Consider the following 12,170-nt stretch of genomic DNA (forward strand, 5'->3'; position numbering starts at 1 on the left):
TCTTCTTTATCTTTGATTCCGGGCTCACTTGAATACTTCAACTTCTCTCAGGTTTTATTCATCTCAGATATGATTATTATTATATTATTTGTTATCATATGAATATTAGTATAACTTTTGACTTTTGATATACAGGTATTGTTGTATACTTTGTATTATTATTTTTAACATCTTGATTACTTTTGAACATTATAATGCATTTTGTATTACTCTTAATTGGGCAACACCCATCATATATGGATTGCTTTTAAAACTATATTAATATTGGGATTTGTATTTTCTATATTTGAAGCTGATTTTTAATACTTACTAAATCTGTTTGTAAGTTATGAGTTGTATTCTCATTTCCTATATTCTTTGAATAAATTTGCATACTAAATTACCACCCCCACCGTCTGACGTGGATTTAGAGTAAATTTTTTGCATCAACTGTTTTTACAGCATTTTTGATCAGGTAAATGCAGACTTGGTTTACATAAGAGTGAGACTTTATATTACAGACCTGTAATTTAGTGCTGCACGATATTAGTCAACAGTTTTGAAAATAACTGTCTGATTAAGACTGCTAGCAAACAACAAATCTATTCAATGAAGCCTTTGTCCCTAAGAGTTTCCTCCAGGGAATCATTTGTGTGAAATTGGCTTCTAAACAGCTGAGTCATTTTCTTGTATTCACTTTTTGTATGCCAATTTCTGATAAGTCACTGGTGATAATGTGTATAGTATTACAAATATCGGTCACAGGACAAAGAGTTCACATAAACATAATTAGTCAAAAAAAAGTGATTAATCAAAGACTTCAAGACAATGCACAACACCCTCATTCATTTCTGAATGCTTTTCACCATTGAATAAAGATGAAATCCAATTAGAAACCCATTGCTGGGCCAATCAAACCATCAAGGCAATTTAGGTTGTAGCATTAGCACATCATTTATGGTCGACACAAAGCATAATTCACAAAACTAATTCCATCATATCCAGCACCATAATGCTTGTGAAGAGCTGAACCCAATCAATGAGCGCTCTGCATGTGTGGCCCCTGTGGGCGATGCCCGGCGCCTGCCTGTCTCCGCTGGCTTCACACAAGAGAAAGAACATTAAACAGAGATGTGCTGTTTCTCTTGCACATTATTACAAGAAAAAGCAGCATTGAACTAAAATCTACTGTTCATATAAACAAAATAACTAATGTTTCACAAATCGAATAGATTTGCATCTTCTTGAATATCGGTAATGTGCTGATATGATCAGAGCATGTGGATGTAGTACAACGTGACATCTGTGCAGGTTTCTCCGAGTACAATTTGCATTGTAACCAAGGTAATTTTGCATTCAAATGTTTGGTCTGACATTGACCTTTTTTTTTTTTTAGGTCATTTAAGAGACGAGTCATGCATCTGAAGTCAAGCTTATTTCCATCACGGAATAAAAATATAAAAAGGAAATTGCTATTTTTTTTATTTTTATAATTCTTCTATTCTGAGTTAAAATCTTGCAATTCTGACTTTTTTCTCTGGGTTCTGAGTTTACATCATACAAATCTTATTATTATAATTTTTCTTTTTTTATATACCTGAATTGACTGCATCCACATGCAAATGAAACAATCGCAGAATCACAAAATGTACACTCAGAATTCTGAGAATAAAGTCAGAATAAGTGAAATATAAACTCAGAACTCTTGAGAATTAAGTCATAAAATGTAAACTCAAGTCTAAGGAAAAAGTCAAAATCATGAAATGTAAATTCAGAATGAGAGAAGAAAAAGTCACATTTGCGAAATATAAACTCAGAATTATGGGAATTATTTTTTTTGTTTTTATTCCATAACCAAAATAAGCTTCCATAATACTGGTCATCAAAACACAAACAAATACAGATTTACACCTTAAAGGCATAGTTCACCCTCACAATGTTTCAAACCTGTATGACTATCCCTTTAAAAGTGAGTAAACTCTATGATGTACTTCATCAACCAACATGAGTAAGTCTATAAGTCTGAATTGTTTTTATAAAACAGTGCATTATGGCCATCTCTGCTTGTTTTGCCCCAGGGGTTAATGTTGTGCATTATGTCTTAATGATGCTTTTGGGAGGATTTGTGGGAAAGGGAGGGCCATAGTAGAACCTCGCGGAGACCAGTTGAGCTCTGAAAGGCTCATAAAAGCTTCATATTCCTGAGTCCCAGTGTGGTTGGCTCCAAGAGCCGAGGGGTCACGCCAACTGCTGACCCGTTCGGTTGACTTGACTGTTAGGGGCCCCATTAGAGTCAGCCCTTCACCAGCTCTGAGGGAATTTGATTCAGCTTAACTGTCGTGTTTTTCTGGCCAACTTAGTGTTGGAATGTAGCAGACCCGATAATAATTGTACATGGAAAGGTCTTTCATTTGAAAGAATGGACTAGTGTACAGGACTTCATTCCAGGAAAGCCGGTCTGATTTGCACTGTTTTAGGATTCATCAGTGGTCTCTCTGTTATTCATGAGTTTCCCACTACACACACACACACACACACACACACACACTACCTCTAAAGCTGTCTGAACCACAAAGGAGCTACTAATAAAAATAGCCTGTGGACACGGAGAGGGAGTCATATCAACATGAAGAATATCTCACTCTGTTACTCACAAGGGAAAAGTTTTAATCTCGGGAGATGATCCGTTTGGGTAGAATTGTCATGAATAACAGTCCATTGAAACCTGAGAGCTCAACTTCCTGATCTTGTACCGTAAACAGGCTGTGACCATGAGGGAAGGTGGAGGACATGTTGGGGCTGTGGGACAAGGGTGAGAACAGGTGAGAGAGAGTGAAATTTGAGAAGAATAACCGGTGAGTATCACCAACAGCTGATGGGATAGTCCACAAGCAGCCGTCCACAGGCTGCTCATTCAACACAACACACCCTGAAAATACACCTGCTTAGGGATTTTAAGATCTGTGAGGATACAAATGTGTGTGTGTGCGTCTGTCCCTGTTTTACTAAAGTTGTCAAAACCAAAATGTCTTCCGATTCTCAGACAGCAAGCCTTAAAATTTGAGGTTTTATGTTTTTTTTTTATTTTTCACTTTTAAAAGCAATGCAATGTAAGTAACTAAAATAAATAAAAATAAAAATAAAATAAAAATAAAAAATTGTTGTGGCTCGGTAAAAAGTAACAGTGCTATACCTTCTTCAGCATTATGATCAATATTGATGCATTTTCTAATCCTAGAAATAAGAAAACAATAGATGAAATAATCCTAAATAAAATAAAATAAAATTATTAATGTTTAATAAATTAAAACTAAAAACCATCAAATGCTGTTGGTTACTTACAGTAAAATAAACACCAACTGAAATGATTAAATTAACTGAAACTATTTCAAAAATGTATTTCCGCTAGTTGTCAAGGCATGAAAAAGAATACAGACATTTAAAACAAGATTAAATTACTAAATGATTTAACAAAATTAATAAAACTTTACATTTAAAATAAAAACTCTACAGTACAGTATTTCATTGACACCAAAATAACAGTGAAGCTGAATTGCTGATAAGGTGATGCTTTTCCACAGAACAAGAGCGTAATCGTACCCAGCACCCCAGCAGCTTCTCACATGCCCTCCATCTGTGGTGGAGTTTAAGCTGCACGGACTCTTTAGAGGAAGGGGGCAGATCAGGGCTACTATGTAATTAACGCTGATCTCGGACGGCAGCTTGCAGCTGCTTTGTACAATAATCACTGCAGACTGCTTTGTGCTATATAGACACATGTGGGCATACTCACAAACATTATGAGTGCTATAGAAACAGCTGGGTGCTTTTATAAATGCAGGTCAGTATATCTTGTCGGACACACACACACACACACATACACAGTAAGATTTTTTACTGTAGGCTGACTATCATTATATCAGAAGAGTGATATTCATTTATAGTGGCTTGGTAACGGTTTTCTTCCCGGCAGAATTTCTTCCCGGCATTATGATCAATACTGATGCATTTTTAATCCTATCCATTTAGATCTATAAACCTCTCAGTCTCAGACATATTTCAAATGGAACAGGAAGTAAAGCTCCTGAAAAGTTCCTTTTATTGTACTAGTGAACAATCCCGACAATAGTATGCTGAATCAAAATGATGCTGAATCTCATCCATCATTTTCCAGCTTCTTAAAACAAAAATCGATCTCAAATGTTATGTCTTGTTTCATTTCAAACTCAGATGTTGACTGAGACATCTAAACATGTGACTTTGCTGCATGATCACAGGCCTTGTAATGAGTGAGAGAAAAGGCTGTATTGATCACAAGAGCTTCGATTGCGTTATCTAACCTAATGTAGCCGGCGGACATTTTCAAGTAACCACACTGTGCTTTAAATGGAAAAACACAAAACTGTGTCCGTCTGTGATGGAGGACGATCACATGGCACACAACAGTGCTGTGCTGCAGTGGAGCAGGTCAATATCTCAAACTCAGTGACCTGGTTTGACCTGACTGGACAAGGTGGTTCCTGCATGTAACATTACTGTATAACTGCTCTGGCAGAGTCATCTCATGTTGAGTGAAAAAAAAATGGTTTTTATTACCTCTAGCCAATTGTAAAACACAGATGTCTAGCTAAATCAAATGTACTATGAGGGTCTGTGAAGATATAAAAATGTTAGAAAAGTTAGTGTTCCTGTGGCTCAAGTGGTAGAGCATTGTGTTAAGAGTGCAAGGTTGTGGGTTCGATTCCCAGGGAACACATGCAAGGTAAAAAAAACAAAAGTTTGGGGTCTCTTATGCACGTAAATGCTGCATTTATTTGATTAAAACACAGTGAAAACAGCAATATTGTGAAGTACTGTTGAAATTGTATTACTTAACAAAATTAATAAATTAATATTTATTTCTGTGTTGACAAGGGTGAATTTTCAGCATCCATTACTCCAGTCTTCTGTGTTACATGATCCTTTAGAAATAATTTTAATATGTTGAATTTTTTTTTTATTATTATTGTCTAAACCATGATACAGGTCCCCCCTACTCCAAGGATTTTATTTAGGATTATATACATTTTGCACTTAGAAATAATTTTCACTATAAAACATAAAATAATCCATAATTAATTTGGTAAGTGTTACCAAATCTAGCTTATTGATACTGGTTTGCTTAGAGTTCCTGGGTCTGTGAATCCTCAGCCCTAAATGGAATAGTTTTTCTTCTGGTATATGATGGATTGGTTTAATGACAAGACAGCATCTCTAAAAGATGAGTGAGAGGGCACATCTCCCTTTTTAAAGCTTATAAATAATGTCTAACCCAATAAAAGATGCTTAAATAATGAATGAGGGGGCTCTCAGATCACACAGAAACCTCAGACAACCTGCAATACTAAAATACACGACTAAAAAGCTTTTACAGAAAAAAAAAAGTTTTTTGTAAATTCACTGTGCCTGCGTGAAATGTGATATTGTCTCTAGAATATTACATGATTAGCAAAGGTTCAGTAATTCCTTGATGCTATGCGAGATGTAGAGATCTGGGTGGTAAGAGAGAGAAATAACAAACCTGTGTGCATTTCTGTTATTTCCTGAAACCACAGTGAGACTTGGAAAATGATACTGCCGCTATTCTTCTATTGTTCTGTATAGTGCTGAAATGTTTTCAAGAGAGATAGCAGACAGGACATCCCTGATGTTGGTCTACTTTATCATTGATGGGTCTCCATGAGTTGAATTTCATTGCTAGCATTATGAGACAGTAATGTCTTTCACAGAGACTAACAAACTGTGCAAAAAAAGTTTTAGTTACTGATTAACACAAAATAAAATAATAGCTTTTGTTATTTCATACAGCTTACAGGCCCAGGAGAATCAGCAATAAATTAATAAATAAATAAAAAGATAAATATTTATTACATTTATAATTTTAATTGGAAATTGAGATTTATATATTTATGCACATTTTATAAACAAGGTCAAAAGAGTACCAATGTTTAGTTTTTTTGTTCCTGGGCGCACAGATCAGTAAATATGATTGCATAACTGACTTGATATGTGAACCTAAGTCTAAGTCACATATGGAAAGAATGCTCTTTACCTTTGAAAGACAGCATCAGTTTTTATAGCACAGTAGCCTCTGCCACAACCTCCCAAATCCACCTGCTTTCCTTTATAATCCCAGTGAAGCTGGAACATTTGCTCAAGAGTCCATTCTCCATGAGATTAGCATTGAACTACTGAATGTATTACTGATGTCATGAATGGAGTGAAACAGCGTGATGTTGCGATACATTCTGGAACTAAATGTAGAAGCAGCTGCTCTTTTGTTTGCAGCATCAGTACATATTGTTTCTTTCTCTGTACAATTTTGAATCAATTCAAGTGCCTGTCAGGAGAAGAGAATGTATACCCTGAACCTGGTTATGTTTTTGATAGCAAAGTGCTCCTTTTGTTGCGAGGTATTTTGAAGTGGTGAAATCAGACCCTCCAAGTCTGATATTTCCTGGAAATGTCTAAAAAAGCAAACAGTTCCACAACTCACTCTTCACTAACATTTTACTACTGTACCTGGTCACTCAAAGGTTGATGAGTAGATTCCTCAGTGTGAAGGAGATGAGGTTTCACTGAATGTTTCATTGACTAGTGTAAGGTAACAATACAAATGACAGGGAGCCACCAGTATGTCTCTGAAGAGATGGGTATATTTAGCTTTATGTTTTCTGTGGTATTGCATCTTCTTAAAAAAATATGCAAATGCAAGAGCTATAAAGTTTACTGTTAAAAATACAAAGTAAGTCTTCCAACTTTATATTATTAAACAATAAATAAAGAATTAATAAATCATCACAAATAATTATTAGTGCACATACACTGCCTAAAAAAAGGGGTGGGGATACATATAGTAAAGATTTGAGGATTTAATCATTATTGCAGTCATTAATATATTTCTGGCATGTATGCTTGGCAACAATTCTTTTAACCCTAACTGATGCAGTGCATAGGTTATTATTATTATTATTATTTTTCATGTTGGAAGACGTATGTCCATATTATAAAGCCAAGATTCACCAGGCTCAAACTGTAAAAGAGTCCTGAACTTAACCCCATTGAATGTCTTTTGGATGTGCTGGAGTGAAGTTTAAAGATCCCAAAAAGATGCACACTATTACATTTTGTTGAACTGCCTTTAGCATAGCATTACATTTCTGTTTTGGCATTGTTTCAATAATGTAATGCAATATCACAACATTTATTTTAATGCAGAAATCGTATATTGATAATGGGAGAATTGACCCACTCTGTAAAGTCAAATCCAGTACATCCTAAAGACTTGCAATTCATACATGAGAATGAACCACATCTTCACAATCTGGGCCTGATGAATCTTGACATTGTCATCATTGAATATGGACATGGGCATGTCTTCCAATATGGTTGTCTAAAAAATTAAAAGCTACACTGCATCTGTTAGGGTTAAAAGAACTGATGCAAAACATACTGTACAACATGCCAAAAACATATTAATCACTGTACTAATGATCCAATTCTCTTCAGTATTGCACATTTAAATCCAAATGTTGGCTTTTTTTGGACCAGGTAGTGTATTTAGAGATATCATAGGGATTTGAACCATCTTAAAAATAAATATTCAGCTCATAACTGTTAGATGATAAAAAAAGAAATGTAACACTGTTAAGAAGGAGAAATACCAGAATTTAATACTCTTAAAAGAGTAAATGAAAATCCCTCAAGGCATACTGGAGGCAGCACATTGTCCTGTCCAAACTAAAACAACAAGCCAACTAGGGTGGAGCAACTTTTATTATTGTGGCTATAGTTTTCTGTCGAATCAGCCCCAGTGGTATGAGGAATTTTAAGGCTTTGTTTCACATTCCACATGTACTCTGGCCGCTATAAACCTCCTAAAAACTCTTGCCTTTTTACTTAAGTATATGTTTCTGTCATGTGCGAGTGGCCAATGAGACGTGGTTAGAGTTTCCAAACATTGATTTGGATGAAGATAACTTGAGAGAAGAACATAAACACTGGAAAGGAAGCCATCGTCTCCATATAAGCAACACAGCTAACATTCCAAATTGGAATTAATTCTATAATCCCAAGCGCTGACATTATAATTGGAATTGCCAATTATAATCTCAGCACTTGGGATTATAGAATTGAAGGGATAGTTCACCCAAAAATGAACATTGTTAAAATGTACTCACCCTAAAACCCAATCTCATGTCATTCTAGTGCCTTTAGCGGTATTTTGTGGAATTTAATTGGTATTTTCAGGAGACCAAAACATGTGATCATACTGGTCATAGCTTTTTGAATTCAGACAGCTTTGGCTGAGGCCTCTAAGCAGCATGGCAACATCTGTTTAGTCTGGTCATTATATAGTTGGCCGCTTGGATCAATTTCTTATCTGCATCTGTCACAAGATTCCACTAAGACTAATGTGCATTACTACACATGCAACTGTTTCTTCTCAAATCTGGAGACAAGATTGGATTCTTCTATTCTGGTCTATTCTTGATGCTCATCTGGAGTCTTATCTCCACCCAAAACTATCCAGCGGTGCAAATAATGGCCCATGTTGAGACCTGTCCCATCATCAGATGTGGTGGTAGTGCTCAATCTACTGCTGTCCTACAAATCAATATTAAAACCAGCTAATACACAAATATAACCTTGAATTCAATAGAGCTTTTAGCAGTCAGTGGTGAATGAGAATGGAATTCTGCAATACAAGCCTCTATAAAAATAGAAATCACCAGCATGAAATTATAATGGTGCTTTTTAGATAATGAACAGATGGCTATTTAAATAATACATATATTATATATAATTTCAAAAACTGGATTTAATTATATCTTAATTTGTTAAATATAGTAAGAATACTGCTTTCAGGTAAAATGGGACTATTCTAAATTATGCTTATCATACTCTGTATCATGCACTGTAATAAACAGTAAGAACTAACATTACTAATAGTTCATATCTGAGACAACTGTTTTAAAGATTGTGTAGTTCTTCAACTGCAGCGTATTACATATAAATTTTAATAAATATTGTTTAAATACATTCACCTTTAGGATGAATGAAGCATAAAATTAGCTGACATTAAAATTATTTTATCTGTGCTCCATCATGAAATTACTAAAATCTGTCATCAACTCCTACTTTGGAGCAGTTCACCTTATTTTGCATTTCCTATGCCATTACAAATGTTGCAATGCACTTTGTAACACAACTACACCAACCACTGACCTGAATCTGCTCAAAACAGATCTGTACAGATCCTATCAAATCATAAAATATTTTATAATCTTGGCCAATCTGTGGTGAGGAGCCAGGGCTAGCACACCTGGCATTGAGTTTGCCATCAGGTCCCTATAGGCCATGACAGACTGCTGATAACACAATGGCACCACGTTCTGACGCAGAGTGGTCTCTTTATACCGAATATGAATGACCTTTTAATCACAACAAAGTGGGCCTGAGAATTTATAAGATGGTCTGTTTGTTTCTTAGATGTTATGGTGCTTATGGGAACTCTTGAGCTGTATTATGAAATGAAATGACATTCATCTTAGGACAGAGATGATTAAAAAATATAAGATGACTGATTATATGTCTACCTCTTCACATGTTTAACCTGCTGAGAAAAGTGATCTTAAGTCTTGTGGCTGTTTATATTTCTTCTTTTTCTTCAACTGTTGAAAGCCTAATGAGAGGCAACTCTGTAAGCTGATTTCCGCTTCAGTTGCGCAAGAGCTCTGTTTAAACTGGGACAGCACCACTGCTTAATTCTACTTCAGTGCTGGATTAGAGCATGTCATTACAATGATGCTATGATTACCTAGGTTTCTAAAAACCAGCATTAGTTAAAAATTTGTATTTAAATGCAAGGACTAGAAAACTATTTCACAAAAAAGACTTACAATATATTTTTTGTGGTTTTATAAATCAATTTAAAGCATTGATTACATTTAACAAAACTTTGCACCAGTTTAGTTGTTTTAAATTTGCTAGATTGCACCATTTTGTTGTTTTTAGCCCATTCCTTTTATTAAAAATCTTTATGTCATATTATACCAAAAGAATATGTCAGGAGTGAGTGTCAGAAAGACAGACAGAGGTCTGGTTTTATCCAAATGTTTATGAGAGGGCCTTTCTGGACATAGAGGAGTTTCACTCTCTGGGCAGCTGTTACGTCGCATTTACCTTAGTTATATTTAAGTTTTAGCCATACCTTAACTTTTACACCTCCTCTTATGAATTTGCAGTGTTTCCTTTATGCATAAATTAAAAATCCATAAATTTTGAATTTATGCATAAAAACAACTGGATGGAAATATGAATAGGCCTACTGTTACATCATGTTTAGAATTTATATCATGCTAATTTAATTATGTTTTTATATTGTTCATTCCAACGCTATCTCACGACCAATTAGTAGGTATTTTACGAGGTGGCTTATTCGTACGAATTTGTACGACCTCACTCGTACGATTTTATACGACCCCAGTGACGGTTAGGTTTAGGGACGAGGTTAGGTGTAGGTCATTCGTACAAATTCATACGAATTGTGCAAATCGTAAAATATGTACGATTTGGCAACAATCTTATGAATTTGTACGAGCGTGGTTGTACAAATTCGTACGAATAAGCCAACTTGTGAAAAATGTACGAATTGCCATGAGATCGGGTTGTTCATTCTGTTGAAAAAATGTTTTATAAAAATACATTGAAATTGCCAATAAAAAATATTTTAAACAATTTAGGTTTGTACAGTCGAGTTTTGAGACATCTGATGAAACTTAAATTTAAAATGAAAATATGAAAATTTAATTTAATATTTTTTGGCAAAAAATAAAGGACAAAATATTTTTGGATTTACATATTAACAAGGTCATTTTTAGGTATACTTAATAAAAATAAGAGTAACAGAAATTTTTTTTTGCTTATATTGTTGTGTTACTTTTAACCCACCTGTGTGTTACTTTCGTCCCAAACGAAAAGGTCGAAAGTAACAATGTGCAGCTTATGTTCAAACTTTGTTGTAGACAGAGATATATTTCTGCTGTGGCCTTCAGTAGACTTCAGTATAATTTAACTTTGAACTTCAAAGTTAAATTATACTGAAGTCTACTGAAGGCCACAGCAGAAATATATCTCTGTCTACAACATTATCTTTTAAAAGAATGTTTTTCTGAAAAATGGTACTTTCGCCCCTGCTCTCCCCTACTGAACACTTACAGCAATGCAAACAAAAAGGCCATTCATTTCCTAGATGGCAAATGACAGCATTGAGAAACATTTCTTACCATTCAATAATAGAAGACCCTGCTAAATTGTTATACCTGACAGCTGCCTCTACTTCCTGGTGCTTTTAAATGCTCTTATATTTCTCACATTATATTTAGAATTTCTGTTAGTACTAACATAAATTGTCAGACTCATAACCAGCCGATCTCCCTGTGCCAAACAGCCACTCTGACTGACCCGTATTGAGCCCTTAAACTGTCAATTGTGATGTAATTCTAACCACCTTCTCAGCTTGAATTAAATTTTGCACAAAATCTCAGTCAATGATAATAAAGCTGCATAACGTATTTTGTGTTCACATTTGTAATTATATATAATACAATAACCCAGCTATAATGTTAACCTTGTAAGGTAACCTAATAATCTGCACCTGACTCAATGACAAACACATTTAGTCCGTTCCTTACTGCTGAAGTAATGCAAGGTAAGGGCCGTTTCAGACCAAAGCTTATCAAGGCTGTATGTATTACTATTTTTAAACACTTAAGAAAGACCATGATGGGTTTAAGGCAACAGGTGGACATGTTTATATTGCTGCTGAGTTACATCACTTTATGGGAGCATCATCTCAACACCACACAGACTGCCTGTCATGAGCTGTTGGTCTGTACGGAACTGCAAAATGTTCTTTTTAATCTGTATTCAAGAGTTCCCCAATTTATCAGATCACATTTATATATTTTTAACATTTATATATATATATATATATATATATATATATATATTTATATTCAGAAGGCGGCAGCAAGATACATTTTAAAAGAATACACATCACACCTCTGTTTATCAGTTTGCACTGGCTATAGCTGCTCACATAAAATTCAAGACATTGATGTTTGCAAAACTACAAAACTACCACTGGC

This window comes from Carassius auratus, chromosome 41, assembly GCF_003368295.1.
Source record: "Carassius auratus strain Wakin chromosome 41, ASM336829v1, whole genome shotgun sequence".
In the NCBI taxonomy this organism is placed as follows: Eukaryota; Metazoa; Chordata; class Actinopteri; order Cypriniformes; family Cyprinidae; genus Carassius; species Carassius auratus.